The sequence below is a fragment of the Oncorhynchus nerka genome, linkage group LG3 (genome assembly GCF_034236695.1).
Source record: "Oncorhynchus nerka isolate Pitt River linkage group LG3, Oner_Uvic_2.0, whole genome shotgun sequence".
Lineage (NCBI taxonomy): Eukaryota > Metazoa > Chordata > Actinopteri > Salmoniformes > Salmonidae > Oncorhynchus > Oncorhynchus nerka.
This window is the reverse complement of record NC_088398.1, coordinates 72,764,285-72,776,805: the sequence shown is the minus strand read 5'-3', so window position 1 is coordinate 72,776,805 and position 12,521 is coordinate 72,764,285. Positions and strand designations below refer to the sequence as shown.

The 12,521-nt window shown below is 40.3% G+C and overlaps 1 protein-coding gene across 2 annotated transcripts in view; it reads left to right on the top strand.

The window, feature by feature from the left end:
* The first annotated feature begins 4,566 nt into the window (after positions 1 to 4,566).
* st6gal2a (ST6 beta-galactosamide alpha-2,6-sialyltranferase 2a) overlaps positions 4,567 to 12,521 on the top strand; it is a 92,180-nt gene continuing 84,225 nt past the window's right edge. The window contains exon 1 of one of the 2 annotated variants that reach the window (XM_065015435.1): positions 4,567 to 4,741. The gene's annotated coding sequence lies outside the window, so the exon portion shown is untranslated. Of the gene's footprint in view, positions 4,742 to 8,279; positions 8,691 to 12,521 lie in introns of those variants that run through there. The other variant, XM_065015438.1, reaches the window with a different exon arrangement.

Genomic DNA, 12,521 nt, shown 5'->3' with positions numbered 1-12,521 from the left:
ATCTAAAATGAGGAGAGTAATCTCCAATGGTGAGGAGAGTAATCTAAAATGGTGAGGAGGAGAGTAATCTAAAATGAGGAGAGTCATCTAAAATGGTGAGGAGGAGAGTAATCTAAAATGGTGAGGAGGAGAGTAATCTAAAATGAGGAGAGTAATCTAAAATGGTGAGGAGGAGAGTCATCTAAAATGAGGAGAGTAATCTAAAATGGTGAGGAGGAGAGTAATCTAAAATGAGGAGAGTAATCTAAAATGGTGAGGAGGAGAGTAATCTAAAATGAGGAGAGTAATCTAAAATGGTGAGGAGGAGAGTAATCTAAAATGGTGAGGAGGAGAGTCATCTAAAATGAGGAGAGTAATCTAAAATGGTGAGGAGGAGAGTCATCTAAAATGAGGAGAGTAATCTAAAATGGTGAGGAGGAGAGTCATCTAAAATGAGGAGAGTCATTAAGATGGTGAGGAGGAGAGTCATCTAAAATGAGGAGAGTCATCTAAAATGAGGAGAGTAATCTCCAATGGTGAGGAGGAGAGGATTCTAAAATGAGGAGAGTAATCTAAGATGGTGAGGAGGAGAGTCATCTAAAATGAGGAGAGTCATCTAAGATGGTGAGGAGGAGAGTAATCCAAAATGGTGAGGAGGAGAGCCATCTAAAATTAGGAGAGTAATCTAAAATGAGGAGAGCAATCTAAAATGAGGAGAGTAATCTAAAATGAGGAGAGCAATCTAAAATGAGGAGAGTAATCTAAAATGAGGAGAGCAATCTAAAATGAGGAGAGTCATCTCCAATGGTGAGGAGGAGAGCAATCTAAAATGAGGAGAGTAATCTAAAATGAGGAGAGTAATCTAAGATGGTGAGGAGGAGAGTCATCTAAAATGAGGAGAGTCATCTCCAATGGTGAGGAGGAGAGCAATCTAAAATGAGGAGAGTAATCTAAAATGAGGAGAGTAATCTAAGATGGTGAGGAGAGTAATCTAAAATGAGGAGAGTAATCTAAAATGAGGAGAGTAATCTCCAATGGTGAGGAGAGTAATCTAAAATGAGGAGAGTAATCTAAAATGATGAGGAGAGTAATCTCCAATGGTGAGGAGGAGAGTAATCTAAAATGAGGAGAGTAATCTAAAATGAGGAGAGTAATCTAAAATGAGGAGAGTAATCTAAAATGAGGAGAGTAATCTAAAATGAGGAGAGTAATCTAAAATGGTGAGGAGGAGAGTAATCTAAAATGAGGAGAGTCATCTAAAATGAGGAGAGTAATCTAAAATGGTGAGGAGGAGAGTCATCTAAAATGAGGAGAGTAATCTAAAATGGTGAGGAGGAGAGTAATCTAAAATGGTGAGGAGGAGAGTAATCTAAAATGAGGAGAGTAATCTAAAATGGTGAGGAGGAGAGTCATCTAAAATGAGGAGAGTAATCTAAGATGGTGAGGAGGAGAGTCATCTAAAATGAGGAGAGTAATCTAAAATGGTGAGGAGGAGAGTCATCTAAAATGAGGAGAGTAATCTCCAATGGTGAGGAGGAGAGTAATCCAAAATGGTGAGGAGGAGAGCCATCTAAAATTAGGAGAGTAATCTAAAATGAGGAGAGCAATCTAAAATGATGATGAGGAGGAGAGTAATCTAAAATGATGAGGAGAGTAATCTAAAATGAGGAGAGTAATCTACGATGGTGAGGAGGAGAGTAATCTAAAATGGTGAGGAGGAGAGTAATCTACGATGGTGAGGATAAGGGTAATATGGAGATGAGGAGAGTAATTGTGCGATAAGGAGAGTCATCTAAGTATTCCAATAGGAGGCCAGATGCAGGTTCACATGCAGATTCTTCAAATCAAATCAAATTTATTTATATAGCCCTTCGTACATCAGCTGATATCTCAAAGTGCTGTACAGAAACCCAGCCTAAAACCCCAAACAGCAAGCAATGCAGGTGTAGAAGCATTCTTAAAGTATTTAAAGCAGCCGGGCCTGGTAAATTTCTATGTTCAAAGAAACGGCTCAGAGGAGTTACTGCATGTTGAAAGGTGAGATATTCACGCACGCACACACACACACTATAATCCTAGCCCGGGTACAAAGACAGGGATATGAAGTCTTGATGATTGACACTCTGTACTGTACATATATGGACACTGGCATACCTGGATAAGATGATGAGCACCTGGTTCAGAGCTCAGCTACCTCACCTGACCTAGGGGGGGAAAGAGGAGAAAGAGAGGGTGAGAGGTTTCAGGATAGCCTGAGGCAATTTAATTTAACCTTCCGGTTACTAGTCCAACGCTCTAACCACTAGGCTACCCTGCCGCCCCAAGCGGTGAATTCTATGTGTGAGTGTGTGCAACTAATCACGCATTCATTTTCAGTAAATAGATCTGTAAGTGTGTGTATAAATGGATGTTTCTGTGTAAAGGTTGTATTAGTTTATTAGTATTAGTGAGTTTTGGTGGTGTTCTGTGATTTTGTGTGTCAGTCTTTTAGTGCAGCACATCCTCTGTTAGTCTAAGCTGCATGGGTCATCTCTGCTACTACTATTTATTCATCTACAACGTTTTTCCTATAGGTCATTGCTGTACGACAATATTTATTTTATTTAACCTTTATTTAACTAGGCAAGTCAGTTAAGAACAAATTCTTATTTACAATGACGGCCATCTGGCTGGACAGCTTCTCTCTGTGTAACTGTGACAGTACATGGCCATCTGGCTGGCCAGCTTCTCTGTGAGCTGTGACAGTACATGGCCATCTGGCTGGACAGCTTCTCTCTGTGTAACTGTGACAGTACATGGCCATCTGGCTGGCCAGCTTCTCTCTGTGAGCTGTGACAGTACATGGCCATCTGGCTGGACAGCTTCTCTCTGTGTAACTGTGACAGTACATGGCCATCTGGCTGGCCAGCTTCTCTCTGTGTAACTGTGACAGTACATGGCCATCTGGCTGGCCAGCTTCTCTCTGTGTAACTGTGACAGTACATGGCCATCTGGCTGGCCAGCTTCTCTCTGTGAGCTGTGACAGTACATGGCCATCTGGCTGGACAGCTTCTCTCTGTGTAACTGTGACAGTACATGGCCATCTGGCTGGCCAGCTTCTCTCTGTGTAACTGACAGTACATGGCCATCTGGCTGGCCAGCTTCTCTCTGTGTAACTGACAGTACATGGCCATCTGGCTGGCCAGCTTCTCTCTGTGTAACTGTGACAGTACATGGCCATCTGGCTGGCCAGCTTCTCTCTGTGAGCTGCGACAGTACATGGCCATCTGGCTGGCCAGCTTCTCTCTGTGTAACTGTGACAGTACATGGCCATCAGGCTGGCCAGCTTCTCTCTGTGTAACTGTGACAGTACATGGCCATCTGGCTGGACAGCTTCTCTCTGTGAGCTGCGACAGTACATGGCCATCTGGCTGGCCAGCTTCTCTCTGTGTAACTGTGACAGTACATGGCCATCTGGCTGGCCAGCTTCTCTCTGTGTAACTGTGACAGAACATGGCCATCTGGCTGGCCAGCTTCTCTCTGTGTAGCTGTGACAGTACATGGCCATCTGGCTGGCCAGCTTCTCTCTGTGTAGTGATTTATTATTCACGGTAATATGTCTGTGTTCTGTTGTAATTGCAGTGTGCTACAGCAGTGGCTGCGTCTGATGGAGCACAAATGAATAAATAAATTGGGACGTGGAGCCATTTGGACGTTTGACATTTACTGATGAGACAATTAAGTGAGCAGCGCAAAAACACACAGGCAGCGGCGCAGGAAAACACACGCCCACAGACAGTTTATACACACACACACACACACACATGAAAGACGAACACACACAAACCAAAAGTGGAGCTCAAACAAACACACAGGCAGCGGCGCAGGAAAACACACACACACAGACAGTTTATACACACACACACACACACACACATGAAAGACGAACACACATAAACCAAAAGTGGAGCTCAAACAAACACACACACAATATACTCAGAAAAAAGCGCACATACACGATACACACACACACGATACACACACAAAGGCGCCAGGTGATGTAGGGGCGCCAGGTGATGTAGGGGCACCAGGTGATGTAGGGGCACCAGGTAAGGTAAGTCTAGGAAAAGTCAGTAAGATACACAAACACATGCAACGGCCATGCCTCCCTCCATGGGACTACATATAAATGTGCCTTTGCTATTAAGTGTCCTAGAGATAATATGTCTTCATCATGTAAGTCTGAATACTGATTTGACAGATTTAGCAGTCAAGCATATTAGGCTCCAAGTTGTTCATGATAGGCTATGACCCTCAACAGTTTCCCGTGTGTATCAATAATGGTCCACCACCCAAAGGACATCCAGCCAACTTGACACAACTGTGGGAAGCATTGGAGTCAACACGGGCCAGCATCCCTGTGGAATGCTTTGGGCACCTTGTAGAGTCCATGCGCTACGAACTGGGCGCAAGGTATTATTCATGTTTAGGAAGGCTTCAAATAAACTCGTGGTTGATCCCAAACACTCGAAGGCGATATATTTCACGCTAGGTTACAACCTCAAAGCAAAAGAGACATCGAGGCTCCGCCCACCACTCTCATGCTGAGGGTGCAAGAAAAAGGCTTGCGACAATGTGAGACGACACCGAATGTGCAGCTTTCATGAATCTGATTTCAAACAGCGCTGTGAAACCGGACCACTGCCCGCACAGCTCGGTTAACGGAGGAAAAAACGGACACTAGCCTGCCTTCTAAAACAATGAAGACAAACATATTTCCTAGGTAAGGCTTTAATGGCTCCCCGCAGGATTTGCAGGCAGTTGCTCCTCACGCTTCAGAGCGCGTTGTGCTAACAGCCCCGCGGTAGACTACATTGTAATGACGAGCAGTCAATTGGCAAAATATGTGGCTTACAAGAGATTCAGCCAGCGGTCGATTTGGTTTCTAGAATGGACATATACATTAAACATAATTAAGCAAGAATATTCAGTAGCAAATAAATAGCCTGAACGGTTTAGGTTAACGGGTTTATCTTTGCAGGGGCAGAATGATGAAAGAACCATAGCCAACTGCACCGTTAAAATAGTTTTTTTTAAATCCTAGGCTATCAACATCATTCATGAGCCTACTACTTGATAGATTTAGGATCCTAATTAAAGCATGCAATACCTCGTGCGGCAACATTGTAGCCAAATCACACATTTAACAGCCCTACTTTCCTACTTTGTATGGAATCTTTATGTAAATATTTGCCTGTTCATAGCTGTCCAATTGTATTACGCCTTCCTGTGTTTGACTCATTTGAGTTTAACACAGTACTGTTAGCTCATGAAATTAGACAATTTCATTTATTTAGACTGCATGTTAAATTAGCAATATAAGGTCATAAGTTCCACGCGCGTGTGTGTGGTGGTGAAACCCTGTCTGTGGCATAAGAAGTATGTTTGATTAAGGAGGACCATGCCTTTCTATAATGTGAGATTGGAGGTGTCCTGTCCTCCATCCAACTAACGTTACTAAAATCAAATCAAATTGTATTTGCCACATACAGATGGTTAGTAGATGTTAGTGCAAGTGTAGCGAAATGCTTGTGTTTCTAGTTCTGACAGTGCAGTAATATCTAACAATTAATCTAACAATTCCCCAACAACTACCTAATACACACACATCTAAAGGGGTGAATGAGAATATGTACATATAAATATATGGATGAGCGATGGCCGAGCGGCATAGGCAAGGTGCAATAGATGGTATAAAATACAGTATATACATGTGATATGAGTAATGTAAGATATGTAAACATTATTAAAGTGGCATTATTTAGAGTGCATTGTATGAAGTGACTAGTGATCCATTTATTAAAGTGTCCAGTGATTGGATCTCAATGTAGGCAGCAGCCTCTCTATGTTAGTGATTGCTGTTTAACAGTCTGATGGCCTTAAGATAGAAGCTGTTTTTCAGTCTCTCGGTCCCAGCTTTGATGCACCTGTACTGACCTCACCTTCTGGATGATAGCGGGGTGAACAGGCAGTGGCTTGGGTGGTTGTTGTCCTTGATGATATTTTTGGCCTTCCTGTGACATTGGGTGCTGTAGGTGTCCTAGAGGGCAGGTAGTTTGCCCCCGGTGATGCGTTGTGCAGACCGCACCACCCTCTGGAGAGCCTTGCGGTTGAGGGCGGGACAGTTGCCATACCAGGCTGTGATACAGCCTGACAGGATGCGCTCGATTGTGCATCTGTAAAAGTTTGTCAGGGTTTTGGGTGACAAGCCAAATTTCTTCAGCCTCCTAAGGTTGAAGAGGCGCTGTTGCAACTAAATGCATGGTTTGTAAATCATTTCTGAGTGTTGGAGTGTGCCCCTGGCTATCTGTAAAAAAAATAAGAAAAAACACATTGCCGTCTGTTTTTTTTAATATAAGGAATTTGAAATTATTTATACTTTTTACTTTTGATACTTATATGTATTTTAGAAATTACATGTACTTTTGATACTTAAGTATATTTAAAAGCAAATACTTTTCCTCTAGTATTTTACTGGGTGACTTTTAATTGAGTTTACTTGAGGGCTAACTTCAAGTTGGCTACGGTGACTGGTTCAAATCAAATTGGATTTGATCTCCTTCATTCAGTTACGTTCAACACAGTGGCCATGCCAGTCCTGTGGACATTCAATGGTAGTTTGGCAGGCGGTCGTTGGCAGCTCGCTGTCTGGACCATTTAAACCATATCATTATTGGCTTTAACAGCTGTTTGAATAAAACCCAACAGTATTAGACAAATTGAACGAAGTGCCGGTAGTTACGCCATTTTGAGAGAAATGATGAGAAATGAAAAGACAAGTGCCAAGGACGAAGAGTTTTAGAAATTATCCCCATAAGCTAGCTAACAGTTTTGGTTTGGGAGTGTATGTGGTAGAGGCTTTGAAGTGGTCGGATTCCTTCTTTCTTTGTCTGGGATCTACAGACAGGGCTACATTTGTTTTAGAACAGCGAGCCATTTTTGTTCCATCACCTAACAAATCAAAACCAAGACTCATCTGACGGAAAAATAGGTGAGGAATGAAAGAAACATGATTTCTGTGTAATATATTCAGCAGCATACACCAATCTATTTTTGGATCAACCTACAGTCCTTGAAACAACAGCATTTCTAAGGTGATGTGTGATGAATTCAAAAAACAACGAGTAAAATCCTGATACCAAAACAAAGTGTGAGTCACAGTTTCACTCTTTTGAAATGGTGTCCTTCTGCAGCATGGGGAAGGTGAAACCCAGAGGGCTTTTACTGATTGGGGTTGCTGAGGGAACTCTGCTACCTTGGTAGTGTGTTCTTTGTAGTGATGGGGCAAAAAAATCATCAATAGTTCTGTGTCACAATGTTATTTTAGACGATACTATATCAATACTTGTTTTTCATGGCTCTCTCTTGTCCCTCTGCTGCAGACATAACAGTGAGCAATATGTTTGGAACATCGAATCGCATTCAAATCTTAGTATCGGATCACAATACATATTTGTAAATCGTGATACATATAGAATTGCGGTACAGATGTTATCGACAACTAAGTATCATGGTAATATCGTATCGTGAGGTCACCGGCAATTCTCAGCCCTAGTTATTTGTGTGCAGCAGTACAGTTTAATGGGTGTGTCTTTGTATTGTTGATGAATGACAACAGGGGTGTGTGTCTGTGTTAAATTATAACACGGGTTGGTATTTATAGGTTGAGTTATAGCAGCAATGGGTGTTTGTATTGTTGAGTTTTAACAGTGGTGTGTGTTTGTATTGTTGAGTTATAAGTGGTGGGTGTTTGTATTGTTGACTTATAACAGTGGTGGGTGTTTGTATTGTTGAGTTATAACAGTGGTGGGTGTTTGTATTGTTGAGTTATAACAGTGGTGGGTGTTTGTATTGTTGAGTTATAACAGTGGTGGGTGTTTGTATTGTTGAGTTATAACAGTGGTGGGTGTTTGTATTGTTGAGTTATAACAGTGGTGGGTGTTTGTATTGTTGAGTTATAAGTGGTGGGTGTTTGTATTGTTGAGTTATAACAGTGGTGGGTGTTTGTATTGTTGAGTTATAACAGTGGTGTGTGTTTGTATTGTTGAGTTATAGCAGTGGGGGGTGTTTGTATTGTTGACTTATAACAGTGGTGGGTGTTTGTATTGTTGACTTATAACAGTGGTGGGTGTTTATATTGTTGACTTATAACAGTGGTGGGTGTTTGTATTGTTGAGTTATAATAGTGGTGGGTGTTTGTATTGTTGAGTTATAATAGTGGTGGGTGTTTGTATTGTTGAGTTATAACAGTGGTGGGTGTTTGTATTGTTGACTTATAACAGTGGTGTGTGTTTGTATTGTTGAGTTATAAGTGGTGTGTGTTTGTATTGTTGAGTTATAAGTGGTGGGTGTTTATTGTTGACTTATAACAGTGGTGGGTGTTTGTATTGTTGAGTTATAACAGTGGTGTGTGTTTGTATTGTTGAGTTATAAGTGGTGGGTGTTTGTATTGTTGACTTATAACAGTGCTGGGTGTTTGTATTGGTGAGTTATAGCAGTGGTGTGTTTGTATTTTTGAGTTTTAACGAGAGGTCGACTGATTAAATTGGCCTCGGGATGATTTCAAATTTTCTTAACAATTGGTAATCGGTCTTATGGCCGAGGGAGACTGCATGGCAGGCTGACCACCTGTTACGCCCGTTCAGCATCAAAGGGACCTGCAAGGAGCCAAGGTAAGTTGCTAGCTTGCATTAAACTTTTCTTATAAAAACAATCTCCACATAATCATTAGTTAACTACACATGGTTGATGATATTACTAGGTTAACTAGCTTGTTCTGCATTGTGTATAATCAATGCAGAGCCTGTTAATTTATCATCGAATCACAGCCTACCTCAACTTTGCCAAAAGGGTAATGATTTAACAAATGCGCATTCGTGAAAAAGCACAATTGTTGTGCAAGTGTACCTAACCGTAAACAACAATGCCTTTCTTAAATCACTACACAAGTATGTATTTTTAACCTGCATATGTAGTTAAATGAAATTCATTTTAGCAGGCAATATTAACCAGGGGAAATTGTGTCACTTCTCTTGCGTTCAGGGCAATCAGAGTCAGGGTAATGCAACAGTTTGGTCCGCCTGGCTAGTTGCGAAATGGAACGGTTCCGTATTTTACGTTTTGTTTTCGAAATTATAGTTTCCGGATTTGACCATATTAATCACCAAAGGATCATATTTCTGTGTGTTTTTATTATAATTAAGTATATGATTTGATATTTGATAGAGCAGCCTGACTGAGCGGTGGTAGGCAGCAGCAGGCTCGTAAGCATTCATTCAAACAGCACTTTTTTTGCGTTTGCCAGCAGCTCTTAGCAATGCTTGAGGCACAGCTCTGTTTGACTTCAAGCCTATCAACTCCCGAGATTAGGCTGGCAATACTAAAGTGCCTATAAGAACATCCGATAGTCAAAGGTATATGAAATACAAATGGTATAGAGGGAAATAGTCCTATAATTCCTATAATAACTACAACCTAAAACTTCTTACCTGGGAATATTGAAGACTCATGTTAAAAGGAACCACCAGTTTTCATATGTTCTCATGTTCTGAGCAAGGAACTTAAACGTTTGCTTTCTTACGTGGCACATAATGCACTTTTACTTTCTTCTCCAACACTTTTTTTGCATTATTTAAACCAAATTGAACATGTTTCATTATTTATTTGAGGCTAAATTGATTTTATTTATGTATTATATTAAGTTAATATAAAAGTGTTCATTGTTCATTCAGTATTGTTGTAATCGTCATTATATATATATATATAAATATATATATATACTGTATATATAAATGGTCCGATTAATCAGTATTGGCCTTTTTTGGTCCTCCAATAATCGGTATCGTTATCGACGTTGAAAAATCATAATCGGTCGACCTATAGTTATGACTGTTATTACTGTTATGATATTAATGTCATGGTTGTTATTACTGAGATGTAATAACTTATGTTATAACTGTTATGACTTATATTACTGTTATTCCTGTTAGGATATTACTGTTATTATGGCTATTATGTTACTACTGCTATTATTGTTATTATGTTAGTACTGTTAGTATGTCATTATGTTATGACTGTTATGGTTATTACTGGATTATGGTCTCTGTCTAAATATCCTCCCCCTGTAGCAATCTCTTACTAAACCATCACATTGTTAGTGAAAAGAAAACGAGGTGAGTTGTTCCCATACTGTACCATGGAAAGAACTTTGAACACCTGGAAAGTGTAATATTAATGATGATCATCTTTATAATGGCAGTGTCTGCATTTGTAGTGCTAAAATGCTCTCAAACAGGTACCGTTGTGCTAGTACTGTAATTGGTATTATTTTCACATATTTGTTATTGAATGAGTTACACCCTAGATAAGATGTACCGTAGGGGACCAGAACCCTCTCCAACAACACACATACACCCCATTCACATATCTGTGATTCTATCACCTTCCATCTGTTCCACAGGATTCACACCTGACCTGTGGCTCAGAACGGGGAGGGCCTGTGTCAGGCCGAAAGCCAGCCAGCCCCCCGCCCACATACACACAGTGTCAGTGCTCCACCTGGTTGTTAGATCATAAGGCTTATAACAAACAATCCCCAACAGCACCAAACTGTGTGCTTCTACCTTTGTACTTTGTAACTATGCTTATATTTAGCAGCCACCTGGACGGACACCCCCTCCCCACACACAGCACCAATTTAGTCCTCCACCACCCACCAGTGCACCATGGGAAGGGTAAAGACTTCCTGTAAGTATGAGAGTGGAGGACATTTAATTTAAAATGGAGAGAGAGAGAGAGAGATAAATAAGGAGGGAGAGAGGAAAAGAGAGTGACAGGGAGAGAGAGGAGAGACATGAAAATAGAGGGAGAGAGGGAGAGTGAGAGGGAAGGGGAGACAGTGATCCCTCCAAAATACATGACCAATGAGTTAATCATGCAGTGTGAAAACACATGTTAGTCAGCAGATGTCCAGTTTGCCAGGTTTTTTTCACAGCCAGACCGTAGCACTGCTTTGACTCATTGATTAACAAGCCTTGTTCAAGATAATTAAAAAAAAATCTTAAATGGACAAGCACAGACATTACACCCTATGCGTGCTAATACACACAGCACCTGATTCATGTTCTTTTAAACCCACAATGTGAGGCTGTGGATCCCTCCACAGCCTCAGAAGATCTAGGTAATTTTTCAAACCTCTCTGGATCACAAAAAATATATATATTTTCCGTTACCGTGCAGTTTAATGGTCTGACGGTAATCATATCCCGAACGATAGAAATATATTTAAATAGAAAGTTATCAGAAATAGATAAGATCTTGCTAGATGGAAAGGAAAATACCTGTCTATTTGTGGAAAAATCCCAGATTTGTCTTTCGTTATTTCCCAGTTTAGCTATTTCCTTATGGCCCTACCTACACCTAACCACCTGTTTTTTAAATTATACGAACAAAAAAGATAATGTTATTTGGAATGGCAAGCAAGACTAAATTAAACGGGCCTATTTATATAATGAATATTCATTCGGAGGGCAGAAATGATTAAATATTAAATCATTAGACCTCTCACCAAAGGCTTCAGTCATACAAAAGCTATACCTAAATCCAAACTGGTTCTCTAGCAGATTAGTAATGGCCAACGCCATGTTCAAGAATGATCTTTTTCCCCTTTATTCAGATTACAACCTCTCACTTTCCATTATTTGAAAATGAAATAATCTCCAAAATATCGCTATTTTTAAAACAAGCCTTAGAAAGTTGGTTACTATTTCAGTTTAATCCACCAGAAAAGACAGAACAAATATTATAGTAAAACTCAAATATACTAATTGATTAAATAAAATATATATTTTTTTTGTGAAAAATGTACAAACTGCAATCTTTTAAAAGTTATATCATAAATAGGACTGGTGGAGTTGTCACACATGCACCTAACAAAAATATATGGAAATGTCTCCTCTATCCAAAATTACAACCAACTAATTACATAATTTCTGCAAAAATGGATGAGGAAAGTGGAGGGAACTTGTTTGTCGGTGCTGTATTAAAGACCAAAACTGGTCAAAGAAATGTGTCATGAATAAAAAAAGTATACCAGTTTCACTTGAGGTCCAAAAAATGGACGGCTGTGCCATACAGGTTGCAAAATAGTTCCCAATATGTCACGGCTGATTTCCTCCTCGTCGTCTGAAGAGGTGTAGCAGGGATCGGACCAAAATGCAGCGTAGTTCGTGTTCAACATATTTTAATGAAAGACCAAAACGTGAACACTGCACAAAATATAAAATAACAAACGTGGCAAAACCAAAACAGTCCTATCTGGTGCAGAGAACAGAGAGACAGGAAACAATCACCCACAAAGTACCCACAGAATATGGCTGCCTAAATATGGTTCCCAATCAGAGACAACGATAGACAGCTGCCTCTAATTGAGAACCAATCTAGGCAACCATAGACATACAATTTACCTAGAATGGGAGCCAGCCCCATAAACATACAAAAAACCC